Source organism: Rhinolophus sinicus, linkage group LG11 (genome assembly GCF_036562045.2).
Source record: "Rhinolophus sinicus isolate RSC01 linkage group LG11, ASM3656204v1, whole genome shotgun sequence".
Lineage (NCBI taxonomy): Eukaryota > Metazoa > Chordata > Mammalia > Chiroptera > Rhinolophidae > Rhinolophus > Rhinolophus sinicus.
In genome coordinates, this window is record NC_133760.1 from 77,002,432 (window position 1) to 77,020,316 (window position 17,885).

The window sequence follows — 17,885 nt, forward strand, 5'->3', positions numbered from 1 at the left end:
TTTTAGGGGTTTACTGCCCAGGAGTCTAGGAAAATCGAATCCTGAAGTGAGAAACAGACCTAAAGTTTTCCCCAAATCCCTGGACCATGATAAGACTTGTCAAATAAAAAACAAATCCAGACTTAGTAAGGAAATACTTTATTCAAAACAATTATTACAAGAGGAGGGAATGGGACTATAGCATAGGGAAAAAAGAAAGCATTGCAATTGCAGGGGACAGTGGGCCCATAAGATCTGCAAGCATCTATGAACTTGGCAAAAACACTTTTCTTTTATATTGAGAGGGCTAAACAAGGCTGGAAAGAATTGGGTTTTGGAAAGTGGGATGAAAAAGTGGTACGGTCTGAGAGGAGATCAGAGAATGTTTTCCATGAGTGTAGCCTGTTCTCATAAGGAATTTTGTGCTGACTCCTCTCAGGGCCCTGAGAAGAGAGAAGCTTAACCAAATTTTGGTTAACCAGACTTTTTTCTGATTGTGATCCATGGGAACAAGCAGCTCAGCCAGTCATTTATTGGGGGGCTGGGGAGGCATTGAGAGGATCTGTGTCTGGAAATGAGGGGCCATGTGGCATCAGCAAATCTTACCTAAGTTATATGGGAAAGGATATTCTCCAGAGCACAAAAGAGTAAGGGGATTTCTTAACCTTCACTATTTTCCAGGGGTCCAGGGCTTGAGTCAGTTTCAACACTGTCAGGTAAGAAGTTTTCCTTAGCAGCACTTGTGCTTGTATCTCCTGCACCTCTTGGGCCTGTAGAACCCAGAGTGTTAGGTATCCCCGCCTTCAAATACAGGGGGCTGAAGAGAATATGACTTAGAAGTGAGGGAGATGGGAAAGGAACCCTTTTACTGGCCTTACTGCCACGTGGCAAATAGTGTGGGACTTGTTTAGTAATTGTCTTCCTGGGGGAGGGCTGCCCTGAATGTCAACTGCTTTGCCTCCAAGACTGTCCTCTGACACCTGGAGGTTTGAGATATTTGGACACAGAGAGTTTTCTGTTGTGTATAGAAAGAAGGCTTTCTTCTAATGTGGCAAATTGAATATTCAGTTTGAAGAGTTTTCTATTTTTATAACTGACTTTTAAATCCTTCTATAATTCTAATTAAGTTCATCTTCATCTCTGGAGCTTGGCTAGCTCCAAGGCAAGACATAAAGGAAGCCTCCTGGCCAGGCAAGCCTTTCTAAGCTTCTGCATCTCTACTTGGATTGATTTGCATTATAATGCACATGGGCAGGAAGATAGGTAAATTGAATGTGTGATTAACTGAGCAAAGAATAAAGCCCATATAGAGTTAACATTATTGCTAGGCTACTTGCAGGTCATTTTGAAGGATGGAAACAGGCACTGTCTAAGAATGAATGTATGAAATATGATGATTATCTTATTGAATATAAAACATTTATTACATCATCCAGTTCCTTTTTATTTAACATGAAATGTGTTAAACAATTTCTAAGATGAGAGCTAATCATGTTATGTGGAGATAGGCCAGTGCTGGCAAAATGGGAAACCCACTGGATCTGGAAACAATCCCTTTAGTACTAACTGGGAGATAGAGTAAATAATACAATCCTTGCCAGAATATTAAGCTTTTACATAGTTCTGCAACACTAATATATATATATTTGGTGAAAATATATCCTATCTTTAACTGGCTTTTAGAAAGTATTAGTGCAGACTGAAACATCTATCTTAAAAATAACGAATTCTCGATGACTTAAGAAGTAGCTTTGTAAAGATATGTTTTAAAATATAACCTCTACCAGGCAAGTTTGTTTCTTAGCATTGATAGCCATGTCACATGAACTAATACACCCAGAGTAAACAATATACCTTTCACATTTATTGAGTATTCTGGTTCTCACATTCTTGATGTTTTATATAATGCTTTGATAATTTAAGTATCACCTTTAGACTTTCATAATATAATTGCTCAAATCAAGTTTGTATTAATCATGACAATACATATATAAACACTTATATGTCATTTTCTCTTTCTATGTAAGAGCGTCCATGGACAGATTTGGCATAATCAAATTACAGTATTCTTAAATCTGCATGATACTTCTGATTTGCTCTTCTGTTTTGTATTTTAATCATAATAAGAAAATGTGTATTTCAAAGGAAAAAATCCTATTTGGAGTTATTGACATACCGTATAGCATGAGATTAAGCAGTGTTTTATAATTGAATTGTGTACAATAAAAATGTACTAGAAATAATGTTTCTGTCTGTTTAAAATGAAACCATATCTCTAAAAAAATGACTTGTATTTTTTTTAAAGAAGTAAATTAAGGTTTATCTTAAGTCATTTCTGAAAATCATTGTTGCTGATGTTATACATACCGAAGAAAAGGTAAGTCATTTATAGTAAAGAATGTTTTTTCTTGTCAATGAATTTCCAGATTACTGGCAGATATGATTATTTTTAATGAAAAAGCACAAGAATGGTCAATTCTGATACCTAATTCAGCATTTAGCTATGATTTAAGAGGCATATAATTAGCATGTGGAATTAAAAACTTTAAGGTTGGTATTACTCCTATCCTTTTGCAAAACTGATTTTTAATTACTTGTTACAGAGCTCAGAATATTAACTTTAATATGTAAATGAAAACTAACATAACTTTAATATGTGGGGTTTTAATTGGACTGTAAATCCACCTTTCTAAACAAGTGGTCCTAGCTGTCAAGGGTTGAACTAAATTTTCAGCCAATCAAAATATAGCCTGCGTAAATGGTGAAAGTTGTGTGGTAGAATAACACAATTCACAGATTCCATGAGGTTCCCATGTCAATGCCATAGATGCCCATATCTGTTAATAAGAGTTTATAGAACAAGAAATGGTACAAAGTAAATTCAATAATGTGGTAATAATTCCAACAAGAATTTGAAATTCTACAAATTTACCCAATATAGTTACTAAGCGAAGGCCCTAACAGGTTTTCTGGGGGTTTTTATTTGTCTGTTTTTTTATTTTTGTTTTGTTTTTGTTTGATTGGTTGGTTCAATTTAGAATCTCTATGTCCTCCTGCTTTACACTTGTAAAAACAGTATTAACCTTGGTCATCCTTTGTAATTGCAAAACCGATGAATGTATTCACCTTGTCAAAGAGAATTATTCAAAACTTTGGAAATAAAGCAAAAATAATTGCATTTCCTTAATGTCAGGCTAGAGGACTATCTAACAAGGTTGCCTGAGGCTGAGGATCATCTGATTTTCTCTGGGAATGTAACTGTTTTATTTAGAATTCACACTTGACTAGAGCCTAGGCATTTTACAATGCTGAAAAGTTAGACTAGATGCTAACTTTTAGGAAACTAGGGTATGGTAATTCTATGGTAAAACTAGGGTATGGTCTTTTCTGTCCAGTAGAAATTTTAATTCTAAGGGTTATTAATTCATTGAGCCATAGGATTAATCAATGCTGTATTTTCCTAATATTATTTCAGCGTTCTTGTACACAAACCCAGTTCCTCTCATTTTTTTTTTGAACTAGCTTTGCCATTCTGTTGGTTCCCTTATTAATAAGTTAAATAAAATATTGACAGGTGCTTGCTATTTATTGGTGAGAATTATGTTTCTTTTAATATTTTAGGAATTCTGTTTTAATAAACTAAAGGCTTTTTAAAAACAAAATAAAGAAATGAAATAAGTAGAAATATAAGCAGTGAAAAAAGAAGATGGGGGTAAGGGGAGAAGGAATTAGGTATTTATCTATGAGATTATTCTTGATGGTAAATATTTCATTTTTGATAAAATATTATAAATATTTTGAATCTTTTAATCAAACTGAAATTGTGTTATCCAGGAATAATTGCCCCTTTTTGAGAAAAATGTATAATTCACAATTAGAACACACAATTAAACATACAGAGAGTAGATTATGTTAAATCAAGTAATATTTGATATAAAATTGTAGGGAAGAGGTTTTTTATTCCTTATTCAATCTAGCTATTACTATATTGGACAGGTTCTTTTGAACACTTTCCTGTCGCAAATTCAGTGAGTTTTACCTGTTTATTTATGTTTGTACATACATATATACTTTGTTATTAAATTTAAGATATTGATTACCCGCATAAAGTCTTTATGGATAAGAAGCAAGTTTTTCTAATGTTTAAAAGTGCATTGCTCATCAAATTAAAAGACACCCAATGTTGGAGCTTAAAGACAGGAATATTTTGATATTAAACCTAGAGGGCTTTGCTTAAATTTTTCTACACTAGGTATGAATAATACCTGAAATTAGTATTGGGGGGAAAAAAGGACACACACACATGCCCCCCACAAACATATATATTTCCTCATTGAGGATCTCTTATATAAAAAGGTCTGCATATAAAAGACAGTCCAGAGACATCTTTGAAGGTTCTCTTTCAAAGCAGCTCCACTTTCCTGTGCGCCTGGGGATTTCTGTTATTAATTGAAGTTAATTTTCTCGGATATCAGTTTGCCATGCACGTGGGAAAGATTGATATCCTCTTCGATTCTCAAGAGTGTTGAAAATGACACTGTTCCATCACCGGGTGCCTTCACTTTTATCATCACAAATCAAATTATAAACATCGGGGCAACCTTGCTGGAATCTGGCTTCAGGAGATTTCCATAAGATTAATTAGGCGGCCAAAGCAAAGATGGTAAAATAGAAAGGGGGAGGGGTGGAGGGAGGAGGGAGAGGGGAACCATTCATTCCTCACAGAATGGAAAGTCAATTCAACAATGGGTAATTAGCGTGGGCCGTGGATTCTCAAAGGCACTGAGGACACTGGACTCTCTCCCGCACTCTGATGTTTAGTGCCGTATTGTGGACCCCTCATTTAATTAGTGCACTTTGATACCCACAGGAGTTTGAGGCTCCAGGGCATGCTAAACACAGACTGACACCAGCAAGCTTCTGCCTCCTTCCACTCTAATTAGAGACACAATGAGCTGCAAAGACAATGTTTTACTCCAAGATTTCTTCTGCAGATACCTCTGGCAGGAAACAATCGTTTTATTTTGTGTCTATATTGGTATTCAGATTAAATTGTTAGCATGCAAAAGATGAGCTAAGGGCACATATCTATTAAAAATGCTTAGCAGGGTTCAAAAATGATGGAAGCAATTTGTGTGAAAAAGATGTATTTTCCCATTTGGAAACTATTTATTTTGCTCTGGTCTAATTAGAAATAAACTTTAAACTGCAATACACCTTGCACTCTAAAGTAAATATCAGGATTTTCTTAAAATAGCCATAAGTTTTATGCCTTAAATAAATGGTTCTAAAATTATCTAAAAGGGAGAGGGAGAAAAAGAGGGGAAACCCCTCTCCTCTTCTGAATTCAACTGCGTTGAAATAACTAGCCAGCACTGGGGAAAATGACAGAGGTCATTTTTACAGGAAGATTGCTAATCTGTCTAGAGCTCTTTAAAGAAAGCCCTGAAACATTCGCAGTGCCAAGTTAAAAAAAAAAATTTATAATGTTAGTTTTGATGGACAGTTCCATGCTGATTGGAAGAATATAAATATCCCAAGGGAGACCGCATATTGAAAATTAATCTCAGCATCCACAAAATACTATTATGTGTTGCTTTAACTATACACTGTGAATCCTATGCCCCTAAAATTTAAACACAGAACAAATGTTTCTCTATGGTATTGTTGTCTATGTGTTTCTATAACACACAATCAGCTTGCAAAATCAAATGTCTCAAAGCATAGGCAACTGAAATGAATCAGTGTTATTATCTCCTTACGCATGATTTGTCCACCCAGCTACTTACCTGCCTCCCAATCTATATCTAACTTTTGAGAAAATGAAACCAAGAAGCCTCAACTGAAACAACAAAAATCCATTCTGAGATTATGTCTCCACAAAAAGAATGTGTCTTGGCTAACTTTCAACGCCCTTTGACATTGAAAATCTCCCCTCTCCCCTGCCCCACCCGGCACCATTTGTTATGCATTATTAAATAAATCAGAAAGGAAAGACACTGTTTTCTGTTTCATAAGAAAGTAGCTTTTCTGTTTCTCAAAGTTGCCCTGATAATTTCCATAGACATTCTTTTTCTGAGTCCCATTCTGAATTTACATCTGTGTATGGATCTGTGCAAGGGTTATTAAATAGGTTTCATCTCCAGTGCCAAACCCAATAGATTGTGAGGGTCTCCTGGGAGAACCGTTTTAAAAAAGATTGTTAATTCAGTGAAAAGAACACCGTGATTATTCAGGAATACCTTTTGTTGGCTTGGCTTTGGGTGATGCGAGGGAGAACAGCAGCAGTGACGATCAGCGTCATGATTTTGTCAATTCTGTCCTGCACTAAAGTGTTGCAGGTTTAGACCTAATTTACCCACTGTGCTAGTCACTGGTCACTCTTTGACAGTTTAGAAAATGTGTGCCCAAATCTAAGAATCTAGTGGAGCCTGTCCTACCAATTTATCTATCTACCTGTCTGGATAAACTCATTATGACATTTTGGATTCCATATCTTAAAAATATAATCTTCTTTGGATATTTTGGCAGATTATGATCTGTCATTAATTTACTTTACACCAACCTTGCCTGTGAATAATGGGCACGTCCCATGTCCGACTTGAATTTCAAAGTCAGACATTCAGGCCAACAAACTTTGATAATGCTCTTGATGTGTTATTGATGAACTTTCCATCTGGAAACAGCCCCATATAATTGGGCAGCTCCAAAGTATTGGTTAGTCATTAATCAACTATCGTTCTGCTCTGTGTCCTCTCATGTTTTTTGCTGGTATTCAGAAAATGATAAAAGAGTAAGATACTCCAGATGTCTAGAAAAGACTAAACCTAAGATAGGAATATTTAAAATTCACAGTTAAGCCTAAATTAAAGAAAACTCTCCTTTCTTGTCTGTTTTAACCAAGTAGATATTTTCTAAGGACTCGATGACTACCTATATGAAACACTTTATATTTTAGATCAGGAAGTTATGTGTCTGTACCTTTTGGGAAAGAGTTAGCAGTAACATGTACTATATAATTTCTAGTAATAATACTTTAGTTAGCACTTGAAGGTAGAATCCTGTATCCCAAAGGTAACCTATTCCCCATCTAAGTCACTGAAGTAACCGCTGAATAATTAGCTAGCAATACTTTACATATTAATGTTTCAAATCATCCATCGCTTGAAATCCTGTATTCAGCCTCAGCGCCCTTTCCTAAAAAAAGATTCATGCTTCCAGCTAAGAAGTCAGGGAGTTCTTTTGAGATTTAACAGAAGACAGTGTGCTCAAGGAGAGGCAATCAGTCCCATTACAAACAGTTTACAAGCGGTAAATATGCCTCCATGTTTTCTGCATGTCCTATTCAGAGCCAGCTCATCTGTTTTTAAGACACACACCAGATTATAGGTGCTTATGGACAATACTTAATCTATTTTTTAAAGCAAAAGACTAAGGGAAAATTTCTTGAATATTCAACATTCACAGGAAAGTTGAACTTCATCGATCATAAAGATGGGTTGTGTTCGCAAATGACCTATTTGCAGAGCAGAATGACATTACATGGACTTGTATTTAGACATCCCTGAAGATAGACGAGTGTTAAATGCCATGTAGCATTTGGTTAAATGTGACAGCATGGAGCACCACACTATGACATTATTTTAGATTACAGGCCATGCCAAAAGCCATTTACCAACACAATCAGAACAAGTGAAGGGATGCCGATGAAAGGCTTCTCTGCTCATCACAGCTGCTGTTTCAAGTTTCCCTTATTTCCATTAGCCTATTTTCTTCCTGTTCTTCTCTATCTGCCCTTTTCATTTCGAATTTCATTTCATTCCCTCCTGTATTCAATGATGCTCCTTGCTTCAGGGGCCCTTTATAGTAATTTATTCCATATGCTTATTATCCTTTGTGTAAAAGAGTTTTGACTTCTTTTTTTCCCCTTGTTCCCAACTTTCTAATTTTCAGATCATATCTACTCACTTCTCTGGTCTTGAAGCATAAAGAGTTTGCTTGGATCAATTTTATCAATCCACCTTATAATTTTTAAAACTTCAACTGGGTTACATAAAATCTTTTCCACTGAGAGTTTGCTCGACTTTTGTCGTCTTTTCACATAACTTAATCGTTGAGATCTGGTATCATTCACATAATTGCTCCACACGGTTCCCCTGAAGAGCAATTAAACCTTGCAGAGGTTTGGTGACCAGCATGGTTTAAATTATAGAAGGCAAGGTCTAGAAAAGTTCTATCAATAGCAATACTCTAATGCCTTCCGCTGGTAAAAGAACTGACTGTCTCAATTTATATTTACCATTACTAAATAAAATTGTACTACATACTTTAAGAAACACTTATTATCTATCATTTGACAATTAGAGGAGGTGTGTGTGTGTGTGTGCATGCATGTGTACGTGTGTGTTAATAATCCAGTTAAGCCAGGTAAACACATACCTTTTTTTTTTTTTTTTTTTTTTTTTTTTCCAAAACATACCGATGACCTGATTTCCATTAGGTTGATGTGCACACAATTTGGGGGGCTGGTTTAATAAAATCACACTGTCATTTACTAGCAGACTTCCCCGCCCCATTAAGTAGTAGTGGTACAATTTAAATAAATAGATTTGTTTCTCCACAAACCCCCCCCATCTATACTTATGAGTCTCTTTATTTCCAAGTTGTAAAAAGTGGGATATTTATGCACAAGGCAGACGAGTAAACAAGAAATATGTTCTTGAAAGCTGCAGTTTAGCTAAAGCATTCCTAATTTGTTTTATCATTTACAACTTACACATTTAGTTGACTACCAGTTTTGATTTATAATAAATATTGAAATGAAGTCCTAAAGGTATTCAATAATGGAAGCTTTAAAAGTATCTTTGTTAATGGTGGATTTTTTCTCAAAAAGAAGAATAATGCTTATTTTTAAAAGCCTTTCTATGACCTTTCTTTAGTATGAATTAGGTGACTTGGAAAAAAGTAGTTCTCTGTTAACTGTATTTACTTAAAAATTGTTCAAATGAAGTTAAATTATAAAATGCTTATTTTTAAAGACAATGAAAAAATCCTTTTAGAAGTTTTCCTACACCTGGAAAATTGCTGTGTGTAATACCCAGTTTAAAGCTCTGAATGACAATGGATGGAGGGCGGTATGCAAACGGCCCACAACCTCTTGGTACCCTAATGACTTGGAGCCGCGTCTCCAACTGACGCTCTGTCCTCTGTATGAAACAGCCCTCAGGATCACCAGCTCTTCACAGAAAGGAAAGGGCCCCTAAACAACAAGTATTAGCATAGACATTCTTTTGACTAATACTCACCACTGAAGTGCCATTATTTTTTACTTAAGAACAAAACGATGGGGAGTTTTGGCAATGGAGGGAAGGGAACACTTATTTTTCTTAAACTGGGAGTCTCAATTCGTGCTGCACATTTATGTCACCTGAGAAGCTTTAAGTGTGCCCCTACTTCAGTCTAACCCCAGGCCAATTAAATCAGTTTTTAGGGCTGGGCCTTGGGAATTGGTGTTTTTAAGCCTGGTAGTAATGTGCAATCAGAGTTGAGATGCACTTACTTAAACCTGTAGTTCTCACCTGGGGGGGAGGGGGGAGGGTGCATGTTGTGTTCACTAGAAGGTATCTTCCAGAATGTACAGAACATCAGGTGGGGTCCGGGGATAGTATTTTCAAATGTTCCTATGGATTATATTGACCTGCTTGTTTCTACAAAGAAGAATCTGAATGACATATCAATGTGTGTTTTTACAGAACTCACCACGGAGTCTGATACGCCCTTCCTTCACATGTGAGAGTCTCTTCCTTCAGTTATTTGTCCAAACACATATGTATAAATAGGGTTAAAGCAGGAAATTAACTGGTTCTAAGAGCTGTAGTTGTATCCTGCAGATGTATCCTGAACTAAACTGTTCTGAAAAGTGCCAGGGGATACCCGAAAATGTATTCAGAACTGGGGAAATATACTACACTCATATGTCTCTCAAAGTGTTTTGTTTAGAATAGAATCTTGTGGTATAATAATGATGTCTTTCCTCACCCCAAAAAGTACCTGTTTGGGGAAGCAGTTCTTTGATCTAATAAGATTGGTAAATGTAGTTTCAAGCAATGCTAAATGTATTTCTTTAATGTATAATTTAGCAGAGCTTTGAATGTGCTTACGTACACTGAGAATCTTCTGGAGCAGAGCTCCTCAAACTTTAATATTGAAATAAACCTATTTGGTGGCATAATAGAAAGAATACTAGCTAGGAATTATGCCACAGTTAATAATTAGTCAGAACAGGGAAGAAAAAGACATGGAAAAAAACTAATATTTATTGATTGACTACCATTAAATAATTTAATCAGGTTAATACACCTATGAGGTAGGTGATATTTCCCTATTTTACAGATGAGAAAATAGAGGTTGAAAGAGATTAAATGCATTGCTCAAAAATCATAGAATTATTAAATGAGAGCTACATTCTGAATCCAGGTCTGTCTACTTTCCAAACTTGTGCTCTTTTCACCATATCTTCTTTTACTCATTCCCTTTTCTTTTTAAATAAGGCATACTTTTCATATAGCAAAACGGCATAAATGTTAAGTATATCACTTGGAAAATTTTAATGTGTGTTTATGCTCAAGTAGCCATCATTCAGAGCAGGCCAGTGTGTTTCCATTCCCCAGAAAATTTCTTCATACTCCTTCCAGATAATAGTCCCTCTCCAAAGCTGTATGCTGATTTCTATTACCATTGATTAGTTTTTGCCTATTCCTGGACTTTATACTAATGGAAATATACATTACGTACTGTCGTGCGGGGTGACAGGTGGGGTCTCTGGTCCCGCTCCCCACATAAGAACACAGGATGTGGTGAGGCCAAAAAGGAACACCCACGGAGCCATAGGTAGGGGAGTCATACCACTGTGGTCTCACTGGAGGCTGGGCCCACTGGACACGTGACCTGCCGTCCGCTTTTCTGACAACTGACCGTCTCCCCTCACTAGCTGCAATCCGCTGTGCTAACTGCAATCCACGCTTGCTAGCTGAGCCACCATCTTATTGCTAGCCCCCATTTTCTGCTAGCTTAGCCACGGCACCTATATTAGTGGCCAATGGCTCACTGGTTACAGCTGACGGCCAAGTAGCCACAGCTGATGGCCATCCAATCACAGTTGATGACCATTTACTACCTGAGCCAGCACCTTTCCATGTGAGGCCGAGAGCCTGGAAACTGCACTCCTGGCTCTGTCCCCGCACGTACTCATTTATGTCTGGCTTCTTTCACTAAACACAATTGTTTTGAGATTCATCCATGTTGTATCGGTGGTTAGTTTATTCATTCTCCTATTGGGAGACATTTAGATGGTGCCAGTTTTTTTTTTGCCTGTGATGAATACAGCTTCTATGAATATTCTTTACAAATCTTGTTTTGTGGACATAAGTACTCATTCCTTTGGGAGATATACTTGGCAATGGAGTTGCTGTATCATGGAGAAGGCATATATTGAACTTCATTAAAACCTCTCGAGCACTTTTCCAAAGCAGTGGTACCATTTTACAAAGTCTTTGTGACATCAGCAATGAGTGGCAGCTCCAGTTATTCTACTTTTTACTTCCTTTTATTTCTTAACTGTCTTTTTGTTCATTTCTTCCTAGATATGCAAAATCAAGAAAGGGAAAGTATAACTCTTCTAAAAGACTACCTTGCAATAGTGTGCAATTTTATTGGAAAAAATTTTCCTAACAACTGGATGTGTACTCACCCTACCCAATTTTTTTTTAACCCTACCCAATTTTAATAGGGTGATTTTTCAAACCAAAGAAATAAACACACAGTGCAATGACCATTACAGAATCCAGAATAAGGCTGAACATAGCTATTAATAAGGAAAAGGTAAAAAAGAATATGAGTAGACAAGTTGCCTTAGAAAGAAAAGGAAAGATAACCACAAGGGAACAGGAGCATCAAAGACAAATATGGATGTCGATAGAACAATGAAAGGATGTCGCAAGGTGATGGAGATCCAGGATAAGTGAACACCCAGGAACTCTTGGTGGGCAGGGCAGACACTGACAAAGGAAGCAGGGAGGCATTGCCTACTCTGTAGGTTCTTGTTACAAATCAAGCATGGAAGCATAGTTTTACACAAATATTTTCTAAGCCGAATCATGTGTCTTCCCCTCACTTGCTATGATTAATGTGATTTTAGCCCGCACTTTGAGTCATCAGTCACTCTCATTCATCAACGTGCTTTTAGTTCAGGTTCATAATATACTTGGTCCTTTCCTCCCATATGTGCTAAGCTCCTCAGGTGCAGACTCATTTTGGTTTTGCCTCCTGCCATGCTACCTCAGTGCTCTGGACTCTCTATGTAACATGCTTGTTTCTAGGCCAAACATTCAATAACCGCCCTCAGCAACATCATCTAAATCTGGACCTCCAAATCAGTATCCCAAAAGCATTTTAAAGACACTAGCAGCAAGAACTTATAAGTAACTCTTTGAGCAACTAAAAAAATAAGTGACTTCCTGTTCTTGCCTATTGGCTCCCTTTGGTCACGGATGCTGTTTACGTCTGTGGAGTTTGCTATGTGTGGTGATACAGAATTCAGCCCCAGTTTGTTATGACCAGCTATCCCATTTGCCTAAAGAATTTCTTAAAACTCACTTACAAGACTAGAGTATAATGACCAGCAACTGTACTAAGCTTTTCTCTCGCCATTACACATTAGAAGTAAGGTGCGTAGACAGACAGTGGGCCTTGCCATTGGAATAGCCTACTTGGAGTGGTCACCATTTGGTGAGGCGTGACCAACACACACCGATGATCTGCAAACAGCAAGGTAATTTATTTAATTTGCTCATCTCTCTCATGTTTCATACATGCTGACTAGCAAATGTCAGATGGATAGATCAAATACAAGAGACTTCATAAACCAGTGGCCCAGATTACATCTCATTAGTTCTAGGTGGCTATCCAAGTCAGGTAATTGAAAAATTTTCAAAGGAATGATTTTTGAAAAGTATGTTTATTCCAGAAGACTATCTTGCTCAAAGTGGCTAAATTTTTGTCTTGTTTATTTTCATGAAAGGTTATACAGAGTTTGTATCATCTTAGATACTAGGTAATTGTTTAAAGTTAACCCAGTAAGAACAGAATGTAGTTCTTAGGGTTTACTGGTTCTATGGGAGATTACAATAAGAATTTTGCCACCTATGTTCTTTTTTTCTTTTTCAAATATCAACCAAGGGTAAATAAAACAAGAAGTAATTTAGGAAAGTTATATGTGGAATATAATTATATGACAAAGGATCGAAAGGAAATTATGGAAAAGACATGTAGATTTTTTTCTAAGTTTTAAAAAAATACCCAACTATTTCAAACAGAAAAATAAAAACATTATAAAGACAGTAAAGGAGAAAGCACCACATGCCTTTCACATATGAACTGTTTCCCACAGTCTCACAAAATATATATTGGAAGTCTCAGTTCCCACATAGTATTCATTTTAGTTTTATATTTCAAAACTCGCTTGCATAAGAACTAAGAAAAGATCAATTATCACCCACTGCATAATACCTTTAAATGTCCTCAGTACATCTTTACCTTTCCTCGTTTTCATTGTATGTCCATTTGTTACAATGTATGAGTGCCAATTAATATATGATGTGAGAAATGCACATACTGTCAAAAATCACTGACTTTAAAACTTTTTCTCCCCAATTTTCCCTTCGAAATAAGTGAATCAAAGACCTCTTTTTCACCCTATTGTTTTTACTCTAAAAGCCACTCAGCTCTTAATAAAAAGGGATAATAACTACTAGTTGTTAAATAATCTGTCAATCACTCAGGCACTTACACTTTGGGCAGACCACTCATGGAGCTTTAGAAAAGATATTTTAAAAACACAAATAAAGGAAAATCACAATTAAATTAAATGCAGATTGGAAAATTCCCTTTTATATTGATTTTATTACTAGAATTTGGAAAGTGATGGTATTAAGCTGATTGCTGAAATGGGTGCATTAAAAGAGAGGAATAGACTGTTGGTGAGTTGATCATGGAAAAAGTGTTCCCCTGAGTCCTCCATTCAAGCACATGGGAGGAGGAGAGCAGCCAGCCCCTTCTACTTATTTGATCCCAATAAATCTCTTGGTTAATTTTTGGCATTTTACTGTATTATCTGTAATGGAGAAGATGTGATGAGGGAGTCAAATCCCCAGGAATAAAATAGAAAATGATATGCCACTTGCCTTCTTTTATGAAGTGAATGGCAGATATAATGACTTGAGTGAATATTTGAGGTTATCTAATGTGTACTATAAACTATCTCTAAATTCTATCTTGCATTTTTTTTTTTTTTTTTTTTTTGAGATAAAAACATTGTGGATATAACTACACTTCCAGGTCTTCAAGCATTTTTTTTTTTTTTTTTTTTGAGGGAAATGGTACTCTAACCTTCTTCCATCATGGCCTCTAAAATTGTGTGCATCAAATAATATCCTCAAACACTGCATTTCTCTTTCTCTCTCTGTCTCTCTCTCTCTCTGTCTCTCTCTGTCTCTCTCCCTCTCTCTATATATATATATACACATACATACATATATAGCGATATATGTATATATGTACATATATCCACGTATATATATATACACACATATGTTTATATATACATATATGTGTATATATATACATATATACATATATCTCTCACTATCTCTCTAGAAAGAGAGAGAGAGAGAGAGAGAGAGAGAGAGAGAGAGAGATGGATATAGATAGATATAAATATTCTCACTTTATCTTTTGTGTCTCAACCTTGTTTAACATTTTCTACTTCTGTGTCTCTGTGTCATATTCTGGGTAATTTCTTTATCTGTATCATTATTTTTTTTCTTTTCTATCTATGCCTAAATTGATGTTAATCCTGCCCATTAGTTTCTAATTTAAATTATTCTATTTTTTTTCTCTAGAAGTTCTATTTTTTTTTGCCAGATAGCCTGATTTCTTGTCTCTTGATCTTTTTTCATATTTCCAATGCCTTTTATATATTTAAGCATATTAAACATGCTCATACTCTGTTTCTTGGTCACTCCAATACCTGAAGACTGGGAATTGCATTTAGTCCCCTCATTATTTCTGCTCTTTTTTGCTCATGGGGTCCTATTTCTGTGTTTGTTTTGTAGATTTCAACAGTGAGCTTATTATTCTTGAAACTTTATCTGTAGTAGTTAAATGAGAATGGAGATGGAAATGGCTTCCTCCAGAAAGATTTGAACTTGATTAATCATCAGGGATCACCTCAGTTTATGAACACCTTCTAATTCTGGAGTCCCTATTAGTTATTTATTCTGGAGTCCCTATAATTTATTTATTCTAGAGTCCTATTAGTTAGTTATTCTGGAGTACCTGTTAGTTAGTTATTGGAGGCTCTTGGTTTATATCCTCCATGTCTTGAAACACTTGTTTTCACTTCTTTTTAAAATATCTTTTTCTCTTTTCCTCCAGATGCTATATTATGAGTTAATTCTTCAGTAACCCTTGTTTCACCTCTTTTTTAGTCTGTTCAATCTGGTACTTATTCTATGTGTAGACCTTTGTATTTTATTAAGTCTATTTTTCATCTAAAATTTAGAATTTCTGTTCATGTCCTCATACTAACTACTTTTATATGTTTGTTGAGATGTTTAGCATTTGAACTTATTTTTTAAAATATGCTTTCACACTGTTTTATTATTTTAATCTCATTTGGAATGAATTTTTTCTAGTTGTAGATTTTAGCTATCTTTTTAATGTTTTTGTACCATCTTTCTTTTTTCCTCTCTCTACTCCTCCACCTCCTCTCTCTCTCTTTCTCTCTCTCTCTCTCTCTCTCTCTCTCTCTCTCTCTCTCTCTCTCTCTCACTTTTAATATCACTCTTTTTCTCCACATTATCCCTGTCTAATGGTTTTTCATTTACTGCACTTCCAAATCCATAACCAAATCCTAAAATGCCTTCTGCACCAAGGTACTATTGAGGCTTTTGCATAGCAAACCCAAACAATTTTTCTCAGTTTCCCTGTAAGTATTTTATCCACAGTTCCAGTCCCTGTTATTATCAGCATCTTGGAATCCACAATAACCTCTGATTTTAAGGACTCTTCTTATCATACGTGAAACATTTTAATCCCAGTTCTCTGCATGAACGAACCCCAGCTTCCTCTCTTTCTCTGGACTTTGACTTGATCAAGCTAATTGCTTCTGCCTGCTCTCAGCTTTGTTTGTTGTCTGGTTTATGGGGGAAGATTATCTTATTTTTATGACAGGTCTTTTTTTATATTCTTTTCCTCTCTCTCTCTCTCTCTCTCTCTCTCTGTTTCGCGTGCGCGCGAGCTTTAGATAACATCATTATGTGGTTGGAACCATAGCATGGACTCACAGAGTCATCTTAGCTGGAAGTCAAAATTGTTCCTTATATTGCTACTTCTTATTTTTCCAAAACACAATTTTGAGCATTTTACTCTCTTTTCTAAAATAATTATTGACCTCTCAAAGTGTTAACCTGACATCATAGTAAAGTCTCTGGTTCAAAAATCTTAAATTAAATGAATTTTAAAAATTTATTTAAAAATGTTGGGAGAGATCCGATCAAGATGGCAGAGTAGGTAAACACTGTGCTTACCTTCTCTCATGATGACATCAAAATTACAAATTAACTATAGAACAACCATCACTGAGAATTTCCTGAAGTCTATCTGAACTGAAGCCCTACAACTAAGGACATACTGAAGAAGTCACCTCCAAGATTGGTAGGAGGGGCTGAAATATGGAATGGGCTCATACCACACCCATGTGTGGCCATTAAAAATTGGGAGGGATATCTCGCCTGTGGAGGTTTCCCCCAGAAGAGCAAGGGGTCTCAGCCCCACACCAGGACCCCAGCCCAGGGTTCCAGAGCCAGGGAGAGAAGTCCCCATAACTTCTGGTTGTGAAAACGAGCGGAGATTGGGGCTGAGTGAGACGAGGGTAGCTGCAGTCTGAGGCGCTCCTCTTAAAGGATCCATGCACCAGTTTACTCGCTGACAAATTCACTTGCTCTGAGCTCACGCACTGAGCTCAAAAGACCCCAGGGACATACAAGAAGAAACTGAACTATCTGGCTTCAGGATGGAAACTGGAGGGGCAGTTTACTCGTGGATGAAGGAGCTGGTGGAATCCACTGTTCCTTTGCAGAAAACACTTAAACAGAACAGCAAAAAGAAAAAAGCATCTAAAAAAATGAAGATTAAGGGGCCTCTGGGAGGCATAACAACATTTGCAACATAAGGGTACCAGGAGAAGAGAGAGAGCAAGGTATTGAAATTTATTTGAACAAATAATGATGGAAAACTTCCCTAACCTGCTGAAAGAAATAAATATACAAGCCTAGGACATGCAGATGTGTCCCACAAGACACAGTGTAATTAAAATGCCAGCGATTAAAGACAAAGAAAGAATCTTAAAAGAAGGAAGAGAAAGGCAGTTACTTACAAGACAGTCCCTAAAAGACTATCAGCTGATTTCTCCACAGAAACTTGCAGGCCAGAAGGATTGGCAGGAAATGTTCAAAGTGACGAAAGGAAAGGATCTACAATCAAGAATATTCTACCCAAAATATATGATGATGGAAGGAGAACTGACTCTGGGTGGTGAACACACAATGGGATTTATAGATGATGTAATACAGAATTGTACACCTGAAATCTATGTAATTTTACTAACAATTGTCACCCCAATAAATTTAAAAAATAAATTACAAAAAAAAAAAAAAAAAAAAAAGAATATTCTACCCAGCAAAGCTATAATTTAGAATCAAAGGACAGGTAAAGAGTTTCCCTGAGAAGAAAAAGCTAAAGGAGTTCACCAATATCAAAACAGAATTACAAGGAATGTTACAGGGACT